This window comes from Rhinopithecus roxellana, chromosome 1 (genome assembly GCF_007565055.1).
Source record: "Rhinopithecus roxellana isolate Shanxi Qingling chromosome 1, ASM756505v1, whole genome shotgun sequence".
NCBI lineage: Eukaryota > Metazoa > Chordata > Mammalia > Primates > Cercopithecidae > Rhinopithecus > Rhinopithecus roxellana.
In genome coordinates, this window is record NC_044549.1 from 78,352,988 (window position 1) to 78,374,394 (window position 21,407).

At 42.2% G+C, this 21,407-nt stretch overlaps 1 protein-coding gene across 2 annotated transcripts in view; it reads right to left on the reverse strand.

Moving 5' to 3' along the window:
• Positions 1–11,817, reverse strand: part of ERC2 (ELKS/RAB6-interacting/CAST family member 2) — a 1,016,559-nt gene extending 1,004,742 nt beyond the window's left edge. For both annotated transcript variants that reach the window (XR_004059350.1, XM_030938245.1), the window contains exon 1: positions 11,599–11,817. The gene's annotated coding sequence lies outside the window, so the exon portion shown is untranslated. The remainder of the gene's footprint in view (positions 1–11,598) is intronic.
• Between the last annotated feature and the right edge of the window lie 9,590 nt (positions 11,818–21,407).

A 21,407-nucleotide genomic window follows, 5' to 3' on the forward strand; every position in this document is an offset into this window, starting at 1 on the left:
AGTTCAAAGCATCTGACTAAAGCTAACCACTAGCCATATTGGGCATGCCTAATGGTTTCAATGTTTGGCTCAATTACATCATGAGCTAAATACTTATCCCTATATTATTGCCTACATTTTTCCATTTTCCACTTATAAATTAAAGACAAAATTCAAGAAATATTCAGGTGATTGCACAAATTCTGTTGTACAAATATGGTGATGCTGATGAACTAAAACTACTTGTTGGCAAGTAAGGTCATGATACAGTAGCTCAGAATGGTGGTTCACAAGCTACAGCACAGAAGATTAATATATGAAAGGCAATTTAACAGTGTTACTGTGTAATGTGCAAAAGTGTAAATCATATCAAAGTAAAGTCAGAGGCAGCCACTCTGCATGGGATATTGAATAGTGTTCTGGCCCATAACTCCCAATCTTGTACATTTCAAGGAATAATGAAACTATTTCCATTCATAACTTTCTCAGACCACTTTCAGAAGCTGTACACTATGAATTACTCCAATATTCCCCTCGATTAATCTAATGAAGTCAGTTTCATTCTGCCCATTAACTACAAAGATTTTAAAACACAACATGTACTCCCTGTGCTCTGCTTAAAATTTGCTGAAATGAACTTTGTCCTAGGTGATATTTGGCGAGACTCTCAAAACCAACAAGTGGTGTGGAGTCCCAATGCAAATTTTTACCAGAAGATATTTTTCCTCACCAGGAAAATGATCTTTCAAAATTATTAAGGCTACATAAATTGTATTTAGTCAATGAATCAGAATGGACATTGCTAGGAGTCCCAAAGCCATAATAATCAATCTATTGTCCTCCAGGTCATCTTGCCACCCTCTCTTCCCAATAGTAAGCCCCATACTCCCACAAGCATCAAAAGTAGGTAATTATTGCCATGACAGTGAAATAAAAGGAGAATAAAGAGCAGTCAGAGTCTTTGATCATATCCGTCCCCTACTTGAAATCTCTTGAAGGTTTAAGCTTGAGTCCCATCTCCTCAGTGGCTCACAGGGTCTCATGCCCTGTCACGCTCTCTGGCTCCTCTTACCATCCCTCATCCTGAGCCAAGCTAAACTCCAGCTCTGCAGTTCTATCTACCTTTACCTCTATGAACCCTGAATCTCACGTTCTCTTGCTTACCTTTGGACCTAGTGCATGCTATTCCCCCTGTTATTTGTACCTTCAAATCCTCCCTCCTCTGGCTAATTCCATTTACCCTTCAGTGACACTTCAGGTGCTACTTTCTTCAGGAAGCATTCCTTCATTCTTCATCCATGACTCTCCTAAGTCTTCCGTGACAGCCTGAATGTTCCCCCAAAGAGCATCCATTACTGCCTGCTTACTTGTTTGGTGCTCCTCTAGATACTACAATCCCTGAGCTTCCCCACAAAATTACCTGCTCTCTTACGGTCCCCCCAACACATACACACCACATTCCCAGAAGAAGACTGGCACAAAGCAAGCATACACTCATATGATGAATACATAACAGAATGGCTTAATTCTTTGTTACTAATGTCTATTATGAAAGAACACCAGCCATTCCTGTTTTCCAGGTTAAAATAACTAATAAAATGATAATTACTTAGTTGAACCTCTGCATGAAGAAACTTGTAAAAATATATATATAATAGGTCTAGAAGAGTGCCTTTGAAGCAAATTGGACTAGATGATAGAGAAACAGAGATCCCAAATAAGGAGAAGGCTAGTGGCAAAGCCAGAAAGGGAACTTAGGGCTTGTGACCCCAGGTCAGTGCTATGTCTCTGTATCCAAAAGAATCCGCTCTGAAGTTATTCTAAGCAACTATTCATGTTGTGAATTCAAGGTGGCCCATGAATGCATTCAAAGCCCGTGTATAAAAAGAGAGTTATTTCTCAGCTTTCACAAAAAAGGTGAAGAATTCCCCTTGCGTGCCTCCACTAACTGCTCCACGCTCACAAGCCTGATGAACAGCAGCCACCAAGACCCAGGTGCTTTTGTATCCACTCAGCATCAAACAGGACCTATTTTCAACGAGCCCATACAAATGCCACGCTGTTATCCCACTCACTACCCAACCTCCTGCTTCCTGTCAGGGAGAGGCTTCAGGAACAATACGAATAAAGGGTCAAAATGCAAAACAAAGGGGGAGGAAGGAACGTTACAGCCTTAGAAGGGAAGGAAAAACACACATCACCAGAAGGAAAGAAAAGACATCAAAAATCCTCTCCTAAGACGTGAACGTAGAAAAAAAGAGTCAACAATCCTGCTCCTCTCGGAACCTGCCCCTTGAATCACCGCTGCTCCTCGGCGTGATAACAGCTGGAGCCGGCTGGCAAAACGGAGCATGGCTAATCTGCCTCAAGCCAGGCACAAGAAAGACATCTTGGTAGGAATTTGATGTCCACCAGTATCACTGAGAAAATAACCAGTGATCATGGGACCACCCTAACCTCACATCTTACAGAGCTGCTCAACTCTCATTGCCAGAGCAGCTCCCAGACCCCAAACCCACCTTCAATCACCTCAGGCCCATAGAGGATGAACTCCCAGCCTGACCACACCCATCTTATTATAGAGAAATTTGCCACATCAAAACTGGTAACCACAGTGCACAACTAGGTTCAATTTCTTATAAGAAACCCCGCTCTTTCTTACTGTAATTAGTCATACCATTTAGCAGAAATATTTCATGGTTTGCATAAGGATCTGAGCTTATTCTTAACGAACAGTCACATTGCTCAATTCCCATTTGAACTCTAGTCTTCTGACCCACTAAGAAGTTGCCTTGAATTAATAGTTTGCTCCTAATGCATTTAGGGTAAATGCACTTTGCTGCCTGCAACTCATTCATGCCCTGAAATCACAGAATGACAACTACCTTTAGGGGTGGAAAGTATTAAGACAGGAAAAGAGAGCTAATGCTATCAGACCACACACACACATACATACACACACACACACTCACACAGGATAATCAAGTAAGCAAAATGTAGATTCTGAAAAATAAACCATAGCAAAACTAAGTTGCTGGTATAAGGTGTCTATGAACATTGTGGCTGGTCTTTGGTTTTCAGGTGTATCTCAGAGATGCCCTTCCAACTTTTCATCCAGTGGGGCAATAATCTCACCATTGACTTCCAGGAAAAAATAATCACTTAGTTCCTTCCTGAAAGTTCTTCCTGCCTTTATTTATTTTCTTCTCTTCTTCCATGCACACACGCTCTCTCTCTCTCTTTTTAATTTTGTTGAGTGCCGATTAGGTGCCAGCAACTAGATATTTCTGGGATCTGACCAAGTGAACTCTGCTTGGCAGAGTCAACATGAGTTCAAGAACAGAAGAAGTGCAACTTCAAAGCAACAAATCTGGAAGATGTAAGTGGAGAAGGAATGCCCAAGAGGTTAACAGCAGAACTTGAGGCACGCCCTGGGAATTGGCCAGCCAAGTGCTGAAGAAATTAGGCTGGAGTAGCAGATGAACTGGCCCAAGAGAGGTGTAACCAATTATATGAACAATTAAGTCAGTGAGATAGTGGCCTTGGACTTCCCCAGCTGAAAGAATGAGCAGAAAATCACAAAGAAGGCTCAGCCCTGGCTGTGAAAGTGAGACAGCTTAGAGTTCCTGGTGCTTTTGGCATTGACACTGGTAAGGCTTGGTGGTTGTTTCTGATGCAATTGTGGGGCCACTCACTGTTTCTACTTTCTCTAGTGATAATTTAGCAGCCTTGAGAGTAAGGCAGAGGTGGATTCAAATTCTGGCTCTGCCACAGCATTAACTCTGAGCAAGTTTTTCTGTTCCTTCAATACTTATAGATACAATACAACAATACAACATAACAAATACTTATAGAACATCTTGGCACCAGGGATACAGCAAAAGGCAAAGCTCTTGCCTTCATGGAACTTATCCAACTCTTTGAGTCTCAGTTTCCTCGCCTATAAAATGGGATAATACGTTTACCTGTATAGTTAATATGAAATGAGCAATATAAAGCACCCAGCACAGTGCCTACCACATAGTAAATGCTCAATAAATGGTGCTCTTCATATAACAGAGCAAATGTATCCATCACTTCCAACTGGAGTATTAGCTCCAAGTAGTAAGGAACTATCTGTGGTTCATCTCTGTACCCCCAGTGCCTATCACAAAATAGATACCCAATAAATACTTCATAAATCAATCACTACTTAATTAATAACAGCCATTGTTATGGTAACTGATAGTCATTATTCCTTTCTAAGCCACAGAGATTCTATACTTAAAAAGCAACGTGGCGGCCAGGTGTGGTGGCTCACGCCTGTAATCCCAGCACTTTAGGGGGCCAAGGCGGGGGGATCATGAGGTCAGGAGATCAAGACCATCCTGGCTAACACCGTGAAACCCCGTCTCTACTAAAAATACAAAAAAAAAGCAACATGGCATAAAGGCTTTTTTTTTTTTTTAAGAACAGTAAGGTGCACTATACAATATGTCTTCAGGCACTTTTTAAACATGAAAACAAATGTTATTGAGCATAAAGATTTCAATTCAAAGAATCTATTAGTACAGGACAGTAGATGTAGGTGCCAGCCCACTGCTTTCCTAACTACAAAGTAAGGACAAGCTGGCCAGGCTTCAGGTTAATCCAGAAGGCACCCAAAAAGTAAGTTACATAAAGTTTAGCAGATATGCTCAAAGATGACCTATCAGTAAACATAAGCAGAAAAGTGCTGCAGAAACCAAAAATCACAAAATCTTCATTGCTTAAGACAACCAAAGTTTACTTCTTGGTCTGTATGTCCAACTCCAGTTGACTGGAAGCTGTGTTCATTTAGTGACTGAAAGGCCCAGGCAGATGGAGGGCTCCATCTCAACACACATGTCCATAATCATTGCAGTAGAAGAGAGCACTGGGTGCTCTCACACTGGAAATCAAATGTTCTAGCATGGAAGTGATGCAAGCCACCTCCAACATATGCCTGGAAGGAAAGAAAAAGTAGCTATGGGGAACATTAACAGTCTCTACCACAGATGATATCAAGACATAACCTGTGGAATAACAAAGGGATTTATTAAAGATGATGCACAAATAAAACATCTGAACAGCTATAAGATTTATATAATCCTGGACCAGGAAGGGTGTGTAGGTATCATTTTAGAGCAGTGGCCTCAACGTAAAGATACCTCATGCAACATAAATCTGGACCCTAAATTTCCAGAACAACTCTGCTTTCTATAAATATACTGAGGGTCCAGATAAATTTTTATTTAGGAAACAAAAAGTTTTAACAGCTGAAAAACATTTGAAAACTATGACTATAAACCAAATCCTTTATTTTACAGATTTAAAAAGTAAAGAAAAAAAGGAGACACAGACAGTTAAAGTAACCCCAATCTACCCCGCAAGGAAGGTCTAGAATGTTTAGCAGAAATAAGTCCATGGACAGAATCTAATGTACCACGGCAGCACCTTCTGACCTTATCCTTCACCTCTGCTACCTTTAACTGGCACAGTGAGCCAGACCCAGATCAAAGTCATGTAATACAAGGTCATCAAGGGCTCAATAAATGGTATCGACAATGAGTGGAAGACCCCACCCCACAGCATTAAATAGTGATTCATATCCCATTAGCAATTGTCTATATTACTCATTGCCTACTTCTGGGCAAATGTGAAGCCATCAGTAGAAGTGAATACTAGTCTTCAGGAGACTTTCATTTTGTTCTCAGGTTAACAGCAACTATGATTTGGGTTCACTCAATTCCATTATCTTCTCATGTCCCCAGCTCTGTTTCATGCCCAGTTTTCCCTCCACCTTCACTCGCACTAAAGTATGTATGTCATGCACTCAAGCCTCAGTGGTCTCCCAACCTCTGGTCTCTGTCTTTTTCAATGGCTTTATACTCACTAGCCCATGAAATCAAACTCAAATATTTCAACCAGGAATCCATGTGCCTCCTCAGTCTTACTCCAGCCTAATTTTCCAATATTATCTCCACTATAGTACTTATCCTGCCCAGCCAGAGGCAAGATGATGATCCTGAAAGTCAAAATGACATTGTTTTGAACCCACAACGCTTCCACTTACTGGTTGGGCAAGTCCTTAACCACTCTAAGTTTTAATGTTCTCACCTGCAAAATAGGTGATAGCATCTACTTTGAGGGTTTTCTTGAGAAGGTGTGTATTAGTGAGGAGTATGTGGCCACAAGTAATAAGTAGTGGCTTACAAGTAAAGAACTTTTTTGTTTCATGCAATAAGAAGTACAGGGGAAGGCAGTCTGGGCTGGTACTATGAATGAACAATGTCACCAAGACCAAGATCCTTCCAGACTCCAGCTTCGCCATTTGTAAGACATGATTTTGGCTGGGCACAGTGGCTCACACCTGTAATCCCAGCACTTTGGGAGGCCAAGGCAGGTAGATCACTTGAGCTCAGGAGTTCAAGACCAGCCTGGGCAACATGGGGAAACCTCATCTTTACAAAAGTATACAAAAATCAGCCAGGCATGGTAGTGCACACCCGTAGTTCCAGCTACTGGGAAGACTGAGGTAGGAGAATCACTTGAGCCAGGGAAATCAAGACTGCGTGAGCTGAGATCCGTGCCACTGCACTCCAAGCTCAGTGACAGAGTGAGGCCCTGTCTCAAAAGCAAACAAACAAAATAAAAACCATGACTTTATTTTCATTGTTGTAGTTGGCTGCTACCCCTCCAGGCATTGCACCGATGATCTCAGCAGCAAGAAGCTAAAACAGCTGAAAAGTTCTTGGAGTATAACAACCAGGTGTGTCCCACTCACCACATTTTCAGGAAAGCCTCCACCCAACAACTTCCACTTATGTCATTATCAGACTCAACTCTCATGGCCACTCTAAGTCCAAGGGAGTCTTGGGAAGGTGAGGTGGGCTTATTTCCATCTCAGACAAAATTGGGTTTCTTTTAGTTAGAAAGGAGAAAATGAATGTTGGGTAAGCAACCAGCAATGCCTACTCAATATTAAATATCTTATGGAAAGTGCTAAGCACAGTGCCTAACACATAGTTAACTGCCCAATAGAAGTTAAGCTATAAATACTACTGTTATAATTATTATTGCTGCTGTTATTCACCTTTCTTACTCTCTGGCCAAGTGGAATAACTCAATATCCATGTGTGCCCCTACATTTTTATGGTATCCCTTGCTCTATCTGCATCTCCAACTCTCCCTGCTTTAAGGTCCAGGAAAATGCCATTGCATCCAAGAAGTCCTTCCTTACACTTATTCCTAATGATAAGTTTCATGGTGGCAGGACCCACATCAGATAAAAACTGTTCACCAAAGTTTTTAGAGACTGAACATTGTCTCTTGGAACACAGTAGGTTCTAATAAATAACGCCTTAATAATTTAAGTAATTCATGTGTATACACCAACCTGCTTTACAGCCAGCCCTCTAAAATCAAACACAGTATATTCCTGAAATGAAAAAGTTAAGCACCAGGTTTATATGTCACACAGCCAGCAATGGGAGTAAGGGGATGAAAATTGCATTCCCCAGGAAAAAGAAAAAATTAGAAAAGCCTCTCACCATAATTTTTACATGCTGTTGGAATCTGGATCATAGTTCATCAGATGTTCACTCCCTTACTGTGAACACAGTCTACTTTTACACACAAGTTTTGTTCAAAATAGTGCTTTGTCCAAAATAGGTTATCAGTGAAAGTGACATTTGCTCGTGCAGTTTGCCTCTTGGCTCCAGTGATCTGCCAGGAGAAGAGTATGCCCCAAGTAGCTGCCATCCCTTCAGCCTGGGCCCCTGGACACATGTGGAGCAGACTGGAACCCAACTGGAGCCTCTGTACAGCCACCCCAAGGAGCCCAACCTATACCAGCCAAATCACGGTCAACCTGAAGACCCATGAGTGTGAAAATAAATACCTGTTGCTGTAATTCGGAGTTTTGTTACACTGCCAAAACTGACTAATATATCTTATCATTTGATATATGTTAGCATGTCTTATGTCTTCATTCACTTTGTTCCTTTTCTTCACATAAAAAGAACAGGCTGAAGAATCGCCATGTTTTGTACATCCAGTGATTTCTACCTTCGGATCAACTATTTTAAATTTATGAGACCCACATTACCATGAATATTGGTGCCTTTCTGTGTTTTCCATTCATCCTATGTTTCTAAACTAAGAAAATCACAATAAAATATAAAGGAATAGTGTAAACATTGCTGAAACAGAAACTGTTGGCTGGCAAGTAGGTGCCCCATGGACCAGCCAAAATGTTAACTGGTTAGCAGATTTAAAAAAAAAAAAAAAAAAAAAAAAAGGGCTAGAGGATGTCCTAGTAAAACAAACAAATGCAGATTGTACAAAAGTCAACCTAACCAAAGTCGAAGACTCTTTAGGTAAATTTGTGGACTCCAACACCATTCACCTTATTTTTCAGGATACCTGTTTTGGCAAACCTTCACCACTGAGTTTCACCAACGGGAAGAGACTGATAAGGCTTACACCTTGTAGCTTTTCCAACATATTAAAAACAAGAGGGGCTGGTCACACCTGTAACGCCAGCACTTTGGGAGGCCAAGGCAGGAGGATCACCTGAGGTCAGGAGTTTGAGACCAGCCTGGCCAACATGGTGAAACCCCGTCTCTACTAAAAATACAAAAATTAAAGAAGCATGGTGGTGGGCACCTGTAATCCCAGCTACTCCTGAGGCAGGAGAATCACTTGAACCCGGGAGGCGGAGATTACAATGAGCCAAGATCACGCCACTGCACTCCAACCTGGGTGACAGAGCAAGACTCCACTTCAAAAAACAATAAAAAATAAAATAAGAGGGTCACGCTATTACAAAAGAATAATTTTAAATATCATTATAGCTAATCACTAATGGAAAACGGTCTCTGTAAATAACAAAGAAAATAAAACCCTAATCCCTTGGCAGGGAGACAATTGAATGATGTTAGGAGCATTTATTCAACCAAGATCTATTTAAAACCCTAATTGGAAATTTAAGGTGTCAAGAAAAATGGAAGAGTGTGAATTTTGTTTTGTTTTACCTTCTTTTAAGTCATCATCATTAAGTTTGGAACTAAATTTCTATCGAGTCAAAATTTTTATTTTATTTTATTTTTATATTTTATTATGTTTCTACTGGAAATATATAATAAACAAAGTTACTAAATTTGCCTATTGACCCATGCCACAGCCTTCAAATGGAAAGGCAAAACAGGCTGATAAAAGGACTGTCAGAATCACAGTGGACTCTTAAGAGGGTTAGCTCTACGTATGCTGGGAGAACCTACACTTCAGACTGGACACATGCAGACTACACAACCAAAATTTGAAGTCAAGGCCATGGCCAAGGTCATGGGCTCTGGGTAAGACAAGCCTGGGCTCAGGTTCTTGCTTTCATACTAAACTGTGGCAAGATACTTAATTCCTTCCAGTTACTCATCTATAATTTGGGCATAAGAATAGTACCTACTTCACAGGGACTCCACAAGGTTTAAAAAAGATAATGCATATAAAGTACTCAACAAAGTGCTTGCCTATGCAATAATAATGATGATGATAGTAATAGTAATAATACTGCTTTGACAACCCCGACTTCTACATGAAAACTATTCTAATCAGTATATTCTGGCTCACAGTCTGTTTATGAAATGCTTAATTCACAGCATTATGTTCACATCCAGGTACAGCTTCTATAAAGTGGCAGCTCTTTGGATCAATCAGTAATTTTTTTAATGAATTCAGAGAGAAGGGTGTTGAAAAATCAGCCTTTCACTAGCAGCGAGTTGAGAAGGATCTGGTCCTTCACCCATGATTCATCCACCGGTGAAAGTCTTGCTGGTGAAAACCATGACACCATCACCTTCCACACCCCTCCCTGCCAAAACTGTAAAAGTATTTTATTAAAGCACAGAAGCAAAGAGACAAGATGGTTTATATGAGAAAAAGGCAAACTCTACTACTCCCCAGAAAGAAAATGACTTGACCCCACCACCACCAAACTGACATTCTGCAAAAGAGAACAAGGCAGCCCTCACTTCCAGAAGTTGAGTTAACTGTCAGAACTAAAAGAATCCCTTCTATTCATGTGACTCCCCATAAAGAACGTTTGCAGGTTTCAAAAATGTCTTATAAATCCATCCAGTAGAGCCAAGACCCAAGTACTGTATACTGAGAAACAATGTGACTTTACAAGGACAAGAGTGACCATAGGAGACAAAGTGCCACACCCTTTTCCCGGATAGCTCAACGGCACATGGTGTCTCTTATAAAGACTGCAATTCTGGAGAAATAGGTGGGCAATTCTAACACCCCCTCCCCCAATTCCTTCTTTACACAGATTCAGTTTCATTTTTAAGCCAATGGCCTTGGCATCTGCAACTACTACATCTAATAATCAGGAGGGTGGTGGGTAAGGGATGGGGAGGACAAGGAAACACGGGTCAGATATACTTGCTTCTAAAAGTCCATTTTCAAAGAGTTTTCTTCCCGCTTGTCTGCCTCTCACAGCTGGATCCCCATACCAGGTGGAAACCAATGGTTAAGTAAAACCACTGATTTAAAGAGCCAACCAGGAAACTAACTATGACAAATGGGAGCTGCCCTCCTCTCCCGAGCATTGATTGGTTCTTTGGGTTCCACTGGTCCCCATTCTACCCACGTAAGTGGCAGGTGTGGCTGTCAATCACAGAGGGACCTGACAATTCACCGCTCCGGGAGTAAATTGCCTTTCATCCAGCAAAGGCAGGTAGCCGCCTAAAATCGATCGACTCCTAAAAGAGCGGAACCTCCCTCTCTGGCAAGAACAGAGACCCTTAAGTACAAAATAAATAAGGCAGGGCCGAACGGAGAGTTTACGAGCGCTATTTTATTACCCCGAACCAAAGCAGCTCTTAATCTTCACTATCCTAAGATGATCTTTCAAAGGCTCGTACGGTATTTTTTTAAATTAGGTACACCTTCGTAAGTATCCCTTTTTTGTATAATTAGGAGATGGGGAGGAGGAGAGAAGGAATGCCGTTCAGTTCAATTTCACATCGTATTCCTTTTCATACACCATCCCCTAGCCCTCCCCATAAATCGGCTTCATTTTCCCTGACACGGGTTTTTTTTAAAAACACACGCTCCCCTCGGAGCCCACCCAGGCAGCCAGCCACCCCACCCCCTGGGCTGGGGCTCCACCTTTCTACACTTTGTTCTGCTTGGGGTTGCTCAAGACCCCCGCCCCCGCTAACATCCCACCCCTCGAGGCAAGAGGGGACGCCAGGCAGAAGAGGGGGATCTGAGAGAAGAAAGGCGATGGCAGTGAGGGTGGCTGCCGGAGAGGGACTGCAGGAGGTGGCCCGGGCCGCCGGGGATAGTGAGCGGCGCCCGCGCGCCGGAGGAAACCGTGCACTTGTTCCAATCCGGGGGTTTAGACATCAAGGCAAATCCTCCCTTAGGCCGCCCTATCCCTTCCCCCGCCCGAGAAAGCCCCGGAGGAGGCGGATGGTTCACCCCTAGGCTCCCCACGATAACGCATTGCAGCTCCCCACAACCGAGGAGGACCCGGCACGAGGGATGCCTGAGCACGGGTACCCCGAGGGAGCCAGACACCAGGCGGCCCCGGCCCCAGCGTCGGCGTCTCACCTTTCCGATGCTCGCCCGGGGCCGTCCCACATGGATTTTTACAACCTCTTGTCGCCTTGGCCCCGGGCGGCCGGGAGGAGCAGGAGCCGGCGCCGGAGCCGAAGACCGAGCGAGCAGGAGCGAGAGGCGGAGGAAGAGGAGGAGAAGCGGGGCGGGGAACGGGGAGGGAGGAAAGAAGGGAAGGAGGAGGACACCGCTCGGAGGGCCGGGGCCGGGCGCGGGGCCGGGCGGGGCCGGCGGCCGAGGGGGCGGCACCCGCCGCAGTCCCGAGACGCGCGCTCGCGCGGCGCTGCCGGGCGCTGCGCTCGGCGGGGCCCCCACCCGGCCGGCCCGCACGCTCGCCCGCTCGCGGAGGCCCTGACTCACATTCCCAGCATTCCCGAGGAGCGGCTAGCGGGGCCGCGGCTGGGGCCCGGGCGCCTCCGCTGGGGGCAGCAGAAAGCGCACGGCATGGGCTGGGGGTCTTCGCAGCGCCTCCTCCCGGCAGGCCGCGGCGCGAAGCACCTGGCCCCCATCTTCTGTCCCTGACGCCCCTTCCCGGGTACCCCCCTCCAAAAGCTGCCAGGCACTCCCGGAACTTGTCAGGTGGCTTTGGTGACAGGGGCAGTGATGGCACTTAACTTTTAAGTTAAGCATTGGAGTAGGGGGTCGTGGTTACCACACCCTGGCACCGTCCATCAGCTTTAATGTTCCTTAGGAGGTTGAAAGGATTTCATAAGATCTTTACTTTCTTGTTCCCCCAAAGACAAGACAGAATGAAAGATAAAGACGGTAACAAGAGAAAAGATCGTATCCGTCATATTCATTGGGTGCCTCTTCTGTGCCCTGAAATGTGCTTGCATTGTCCCGATTTAAGGTAGAAAGATGATGTCTGAGTTGATACGCGCGCACCCAGGCACGCGCGCGCACACACGCACACACACACACACACCTCAAGGTAATGAGCAAGAGGATTTGGACAAGTTTTTCATTGGAAAAAGCTTCCACTCAACAAGTCTGGAGCCCCAGCTGTGCCATTTTATATTAGGGAGGGTACTGGGATAGCCATGGGCATCTTTAAACTTGGTCTCTTTCACTGAGTAGTCAATTTGCAGGGATAGAGCAGTCATTTCCTTCCTGTCCTGATGAGTCTGCTTCCAGCAATTTCAGTGGCCAGATCTAAATTTCTCCTGCTGGGAAGCTCAGACAAATAAAGCAAATCCAGCCGTGAGATGTTTGGGTGCACAGAGGCATAGAATTAGTACAGCGATTAGAGGATGGCTCCTTCTTTCCTCCACTGGTGGGAATTCAATTTTTGTTTGTTTGTTTGTTTGTTTGTTTGTTTGTTTTTCTTTGAGACAGAGTCTTGCTCTGTCGCCCAGGCTGGAGTGCAGTGGTGCTATCTCAGCTCACTGCAACCTCCGCCTCCTGGGTTCAAGCAATTCTCCTGCTTCTGCCTCCTAAGTAGCTGGGATTACAGGAGTCCATCACTATGCCCATCTAATTTTTGTATTTTTAGTACATATGGGGTTTCACCATCTTGGCCAGGCTGGTCTTGAACTCCTGACCTCAAATGATCTACTGACTTCAAGCTTCTCAAAATGCTGGCGTTACAGGCATGAGCCACAGAGCCTGGCCAGAATTCAAATATTAAATTATTCCTGCTCAGGGAATCAGACTTTGAGAGACAAGGATGCCTTCCTGTTCCTGCCCAAATGCCTGTTCCTTAAGCCTGTACACCTCTGGTGTCTAAGGTTTTTCATAGACTCTCCTTGCCCTCATCCTCTTCTTTCTCTCTCTAAAAAATCAACACTCATTCTCCTGACCTAGATGCTCCAGGGGCAAAACCAAGCTCCATCTATTGTGTTTTGTTCCCCACATACATCCTTGACAGCCTCTGCTCTAAAGGCTTGTTGTATATGAGAGCCTTGTTGAGAGTCCTTTGAGAATTCCTAAAATCCCATATCTTTTGAAACGTGGCCAACATTTTTTAGTATACCCCCCTCTGTGCGGGCACTTACATTTTCTCAACTATTCTCACAAAAATTCTATAAGATGTTTACCGTCTTTCAGAAAAGTTGAGTAACATACCCAGGGTGATTCCATGAAGAATTTATTTAAATCAATGCCTGAGGTTCACTCTGGTTGGCCACCCATTCTCTTTTCCTTTGATCCATGGGTTTTAAAAGGAATCCTTGACATTCGGGGGACAATTTGTTATATACATGCTTATGTACATTTTTCCCACAAAGAGAAGATTCATGGTTCTCAACGGATTTCTTTCAAATTGGGTCCTTGACCCAGAAAAAGTTAAGAATAATTACTTTAAATAGAAAGTGACTCTACATAGTAAAACAAGAGTGGAAGTTATAGGAATCTTAAGCAAGTCATCTTTATCCTCGCTGGGACTTAGTTTTCTGAAAATAAAAAGCTGAACTAAAGAATCTTAAGATTACTCTCAACGCTAACATTTTCTAACTTTATGTTAAAATACACACATATATGTGTGTATATGTACACAAATACATACACACACACCTTCTCTCAATATGCTAACAAGTAGCCATTGTGAGATCTAACCCTTCAGGACAGAAAATTCTAAAACATATTGTATTTTCTGAAACATGGTCCGTTGCTCCAGGGTTTTTTGTTGTCGTGGTGGTTTGGTTTGTGTTGTTTTGACGGTTATTGATGTCTTTCTTCATCTTGGCAAGCTCTTCTCAAGTAAGTCAGAGAGAGCATACTTTCATGGCAGATATTTTTTCTCACATATTCATTCATTCATTCAACAAATACTTATTGAGCATCTACTTTCTGCTAGGTCCTATGGGTTCAGAGCCCCTGCCTCAAGGACTGTACAGTTTAGTGACGGAGACAAACAAGAAGCAGGCAATAACAATATTGCCTGTGAAGGAACAAAGTTCTGGGAACTGCAGGAACATGCAGGAAGGATAACCAACTGTTCCCCTGGGGTTCAGAAAAAGTTTTCCTAAGGAAATATCAACTTTGTTGCCACATCCAACTTTGCTGCCCTACAGTGTGCTCAGCCTGGAGTGGCAGCTATTATAGATGGGAGCTGTGGTGGACACCTGCCCCTGGATAAGCCATGACAGGCTCTCCCTCCAGTATTTCAAATTGAGCTTGAAGAATGAGTCAGTCAGTTGGCATTGAATGGTGAGATTGTAGACTGTGGTGGCCCAAATTAGAACTATGGCACCAAAAACCACGATGCCAAAGTCATCACGAAGTAAGTTCTAAGACCCTTGCCAAGGAAGCTGGTCTGTAAAGAGAACAGCCAGCCATATAGACAGAAATGAGATTTCTAAAGACCTAAAGAACTTGGATATCTACCTGCTTATTTGACTTCCCCATTGTGAGTATCTAACCAGTATCTCAAACTTGATTTTTACGCACCAAGTCTCCTCTCTCCCAAGGTCACCCATCAGGATAATGACATCACCAATCATCTTGTTGCTCAGGTCCAAACCTAGGAGTATCATTAATTCCTCCTTTTGCTTATACCACACGTTTACACCAGTCAGCCAGTTCTATCAGCTCTACCTGGACCTGAGCCAAGCCATATCAGAGCCTGAAGCAAAAGAAAAACTGGGTACCCCTACATATTTTTTGAACCAAATAGAAAAAGTTAATCTCTACAATGAAAAAGCATGACTATATATAAAAGCACCATAATGCCCAATCAGTTCTCCTGTGATTGTTAACTCTCATAAGCCTGCCAGTGTGGGAATATGATAGCCAAGTGGCCTCGGAACTGAAACAACTGTTCTTGTTGCACAGTGAAGAAGGGTCATAAAACAACAACCTGTGTTGGTTTTGTTTCTGTTTCTTTGGATTTTTTGCATTCATTTTGAATATAGTAATAGCAACGAAGAACAAATACCAATTAGACAAAATTGATACTATGTGCCAGGCCCTGTTCGAAGCCCTTTGTGTGCATTAACTGACTTATTCCTCACAATCGACCTAAAATATACCATTATTATACCTATTTTGCCAACAAAGGCACTGAGGCACCCTGTAGTAAGGTAATTTACCAGGACCACACAGCTAAATCATTGCAGGGCTGAAATTCTAACCCAAGAAGTCTGACTCCAGAACAAACAAGGTAAAATAAACTGGACTTGGTGAGCAATTGGCTGTGGTCAAGAGAGAGGAGTCAAAAATGCTCCCAGGAGTCTGGTTTGGGTAACTGGGTGGATAATGTGCCATTCACTAAAACTGGAAATAAAGGTTGGGGGAGGAGTACAGGTTTATGGAACGTTTATAGATCATATGGGAAACCCAATTATGAACAGTTTATGGGTTCAATTTGAGGCTTTTCGTATTTGAGATGCCAAGGACCTCATGGTAGAGATGTCCAGAACATGGCAGTTTCAATGTGCTTTGAAGTCAGACAACAGATACTTGATAAAGATAGTATATGGGAGTCACCAAGTTTGGTGATTAGAGTCCTGGGCATAGCCAGGTAACCCAGAACAGTAATTGGCATGTCCACAGGAAGAATCTAGTTAAATAAGAAACAAAATCCCTAAACAACTTATAATTGTCTGTTCTTCTTAGGTATGAGGTCTTAATAGGGTAGATTTTAGCTCAAAAGAAACATGATTGGACTGCCACTTTAAAACAAAACAAAACACCTAATTAACTGACCTACCACCACAACAGTTGGACTGGAAAAACATCACCTGATCCTTTGGAAACAAACAATTGGTTCCATTAAACCATTCAAATTATATTTGCCAGGAATGTTTTAAGACGTTTGTAGGTTTTAAGCATCATAGCAAACATATCAAAATTCAGCACCATCAAAAATATACATATTTTGGCTGCGCATGGTAGCTCACATCTGTAATCCAGCACTTTGGGAGGCCAAGGCAGGAGGATCACTCGAGCCCAGGAGGTCAAGGCTGCAGTAAGCTGTGATCACACCACTGCACTCCAGCGTAGGTGACAGAATAAGACTCTGTAAAAAAAAAAAAAAAAAATATATATATATATATATGTATACACACACACACACACACATTTGTTTTTCTGTGAAAATGTTTGAAAGTTTTTAAAATTATTTGAGCAAGAACAAATCATTTTATTTACTTGTGGCTATGGTTGTCCAAAATCATTAAGCATACTCAAAGACTATTATAAGGTGAGAAGAAAATCTAACATACAGTTGTTTCCAAATGAAAGGAAATGTTTGTAAACATGAAAACTCATAATGTTATATTTTTAGACATTCATTAAACATTTAATTCTCAATTTATAATTTTCTGTAAATCTCATCTCAAGGCAGGCAAGTCTTTCAGGGCCTTGCAAAATGTTGATTAAATGTACATATAATGTAAAATAATATCAATTTATTTAGTTCCTTGTTTCCAATAACCTCATTTCCTGACTCTAATCACTCATGAAGTCTGACCACCCTTGCTATCCTTGGGTTCCATGAGAGGCCTCTATGTTTTTTCAGTAGATATCTTCTTTCTTGTTTGTTTGTTTTTGCCTCCTTAAGTATCTTGAGTGAGTTTCTCTTCCTTGCAACCACAAGTACTGTCGGAATTGAAAGGCAGCTTCCTTACACCTAGGCAAGCCCCTTACTCTGGGCTGTGTATGTGTTCTCTGTGGTATTTTCCACAAGCTCCTGCCCATTGCTTGGGCCTCCTCTTCCTTCCTCATTCCCTGGCTTGGCTATTTAAAGATAGTTCATTAGCACGTTTTAAATTATGATAAAAGCTATAAAATTAGGAGAATTTTTTAACACACCCATTTTAAAATAACTCCAAGGTAGAAAAGGCCTGTTTGAAGCTCTCGAGGAGAGAAATAACCACAGACACAGGCTTTAAAACCTCCACCATTGCCAGGCGCGGTGGCTCACGCCTGTAATCCCAGCACTTTGGGAGGCCAAGGCGGGCAGATCACGAGGTCGGTAGATCGAGACCATCCTGGCTAACATGGTGAAACCCCGTCACCACTAAAAAAAAAAAAATACAAAAAAATTAGCCGGGTGTGGTGGCAGGCGCCTGTAGTCCCAGCTACTCGGGAGGCTGAGGCAGGAGAATGGTGTGAACCCAGGAGGCGGAGCTTGCAGTGAGCCGAGATCACGCCACTGCACTCTAGCCTGGGCGACAGAGCGAGACTCCATCTCAAAAAAAGAAAAAAAAGAAGAAGAAACCTCCACTATGCAGCAGACTCACGTAATCTTATTTGCCTCACTCAAACCCTGCTTCCTTTAGTCTTGTGCTTTTTGCTACCAAAGGATTTATATTCAAACACCACGCAATTTTCCTTCTAAAGCTAAAGGCTTACTAGAAAGTTGAGCTAGTCTAGAAACCTATGAAGAGTTCTTACCTTGAATCTTGTCTGCATTTCCATCCATGCAGATGCTGAAAAGACCCAGCAAAAAATTAAAGCAAGCTAGTAATAGGATTCACTATAATCAGAAAAAAATAACAAAATTCGGGGGAGGTATTGAAATATGAAAGGTGCATAAAATATTAATTACACAGCAAAGCTCACCTTTTTACAGTTTTCCTCCATAGTGGCAAAAGTTCAGAATTTAATAGTCGTGTGTCTTCAGACAAATCACTTACTTAGAGATTCTTTTCCTTATTTACAAAATAGCACTAATCACAGTTTATTTTCAACATAACTGTGATGAGGATAAACATATAACTATTCAGGTAAAGTCCTTAGATCACTCAAGAAATGGTGGCTTCCGTGCTCATAATAATGATCATGAAAAGAATATAATTTACATGCAACATTCTTAGAAGGTTTAAATTAATCTGTGAAACTTTATAATAAATGGGCAGGACTAGGGTGAAGCAAGTGAAACACTAGCCTTGTGTGCAAAATTCAAAAGGGTACCAAATCCTCAGTAATCAAGACACATTATATTTTAACATAATATTTTTGAAAAACAAATTCGTAAACTACAGCCCATGGACTGGCTGCTTGTTTCTGTAAATAAAGTTTTATTGGAAGTTTTGAGAAACAATAAAGAGAAAAAAGGACTGGCGCTTCCCCTATAGGAATTTTACACCCTGAGGGTCCAAAGAAGAATTTCTTATACTAGGGCTTTTAATTAACAGCCAAATTCCCAGTGCTAGGAGTGCTGCCGAACACTTGCATTCATCTATTATCTTTACAGCCTGGACTCTCTCTGGGCAGGAGAAAAACACCTGTTCAAAAGGTGGGTTCTCATTGCGAGAGGAAGGGTAACAAGCCATTTAGCAATTCTTGGAACCAAAATGAACTTGTTTACCCATTTAAACAAGAACCCAAGGTCTACAGAATACCTGCTTTTGACTATATATTTGAAAAGTCAATGAGATAAATGTCTGAATAAACACACTGAATACTCGATAAATATGAGTCATTTTTTAGTAACAGGAGAATTGTTAATGTAATTTGAAGAGTGGAATCCACAGTTGTACTGCAAAGATATCAGTGATGGGTCCATTAATCAGCCTGCTGCAGAACGGGGCCAATGCTAGATAAAGGGAGAATGGGGCATAAACGCAGAAAATGGGACTGGGTGATGGTTTTTCTTCCAAGCATTAGGTATATATCCTATCACCTACAAAAGTGGCTCAGATCACTGAATGTTCTAGCACTAAGCAATTCTTATAGACAGTACAAAGCTTTATAACTTACGTTGCCAAAAATTTATCCATTTCTTGAAACAGGTTTTGGATCAGCTCTGAGAGTTCTTTTCCAAACAAAAGCCTAACTACACAATTAAATGAAAGGGAATTCATTCGCTTGGAGGAAAATAATGAAAGAAAACAAGTTATTTTAAATGATAAAAAATATGAACCAAATTGGCAACAGCTTTAGAATGATTGCTCCTGGGTTTGATTAATGGGATACATTATCAGCTGAACAAACAAAGAGCTTATCAGTTTAGGACATTTTTTCTTAACCTTTCAATGAAAATCTTAAAACTTTTTTCAGCATAAAAAATAGGAGGAATGGCTTAGAAAAGAAAATTGAAATGTTCCAGAAAAAGCAAAAATCTACCCTCTGAGATAACTGACCACCACTTTTAACAGCCTGGTGTTTATTCCCTTGGATTTTTGAATGTATATATATTTGTAATTGGATCCAATTATGGCTTTTGTCTTTCAGTATCCTTTATCTCCTTCTAGCTTTACACTTTGCCCTTCTGACTTCAGAAGTTGTCACACCACTTTTCCTCCTTGGCCACAGTGATTGCTCCAAGCACTAGACACATGATCATAGCCAGGCCAATCAGAATCCTTTCCTGAGATTTTTCAACTACTGGAACTCTCTTCTTCTCTAGTCAAGGAGCTACAATAATGTAATAACAGGCAGGCCAGGCTGCAGTTGCTCATACCTGTAATAATCCCAACACTTTGGGAGGCCGAGGTGTGAAGATCGCTTGAGCCCAGGAATTCAAGACCAGCCTGGGCAACATGGCAAGACTCCATCTCTACAAAAAAAAAAAAAAAAAATGAAAAATTAGCCAGGAGTGGTGGTGTGCACCTGTAGTCCCAGGTTCTTGGGAAGCTGGGGTGAGAGGATTGCTGGAGCCCAGGAGGTTGAGGCTGCAGTGAACCATGATCATGCCACTGCATTCCAGCCTGGATAACAGAGCGAGGTCCTGTCTCAAAAAAAAGAACATAATAACAGAGCTGGTGGCATCCATGGCTCCACTGTCACGGAAAAGCTGCAAACAGTGAGAGGCAGAGACAAAAGGCAGAGAGAAAGTCTTGGCCCTGAGAGCATTCAGGTTCCTGATTCCGTTGCTAAGGACCCGCATGTCCCAGTCTTTCCCAAAGCTCTTTTGTGCCGCTCTTTCTTCAATTCTCTAAGTGACTCCAGCATTGTTCCAGTTCTTATAACTGTCTTACACCCATAGTAAGTTCCATTTCTTACTGAAGCTATTCCCCATGGTTGTCTGCCACTTGCAGCCAAGAGAATCCTAATATACATACTCTTCTGCAATTTGATTTTATTCAGCTAAAATTGTACATAGCATGGACAATTTCCATATCAATGCACATCTCCCTCTTCCTTTTCAATGGCCAAATAATAGTCCTTTGTATGGATGAATGTTTATGACCTTCTTCTGAAGTCAGCAACACAAGAAGGTTCTAAAAGTGGTAAACACAGAAAATTATATTCAGCTTGAAGAGCTGCAGCCACATTAGGAGTGGTGATTGTTATGGAAATTAGAGGCCAGCATTGATGAAGTTTAAGTAGCACTTATTCCCCAACCTCCCATGTAGTACTCATCAAACCTATCTTGTGCAGAGTAATTTTTGGCATTTGTTATTACCTCTGCAGATTTCTAAAGTTATGCCTTATGTATGCATCCCAGTTTCCCTGCTTCCCCTAGCATTGTAACCTTAACTCAACCACTCATTCACAGGCTCTTTAAACCTATTTGTTATAGATGAACAAATTTTTGAGTGAAGTTGAGAGGAGGCTGTGTTTGCATGAGTTGTTGAGACCTGGAACCATAAGTACAATTAGTACCAAGTTTGAATCCATCTGAAGATCTGAAGCCCAATGTTTCTACCATGCAGTTTCCAAGACATGGATCAACTTTAATAAAGTATTACACTTGGGCTTCATGGTCATACAGTAATGGGGTCAAGTTCTAGTTCCTCCATTTATACGTTGTGTGGTCTTGAGGTAAGACTCCCCTCTAAGCCTGTTTTCTCATTAGAAGAAAAAAAAGAGGAATGATTAATAGTACTTATCTCATAAATAACTTGAGAAGATTAAATAAGAAATTGTGTGGAAAGTTTCTATGATTGTGCTGCATTCATAGTAAATGCTTAACA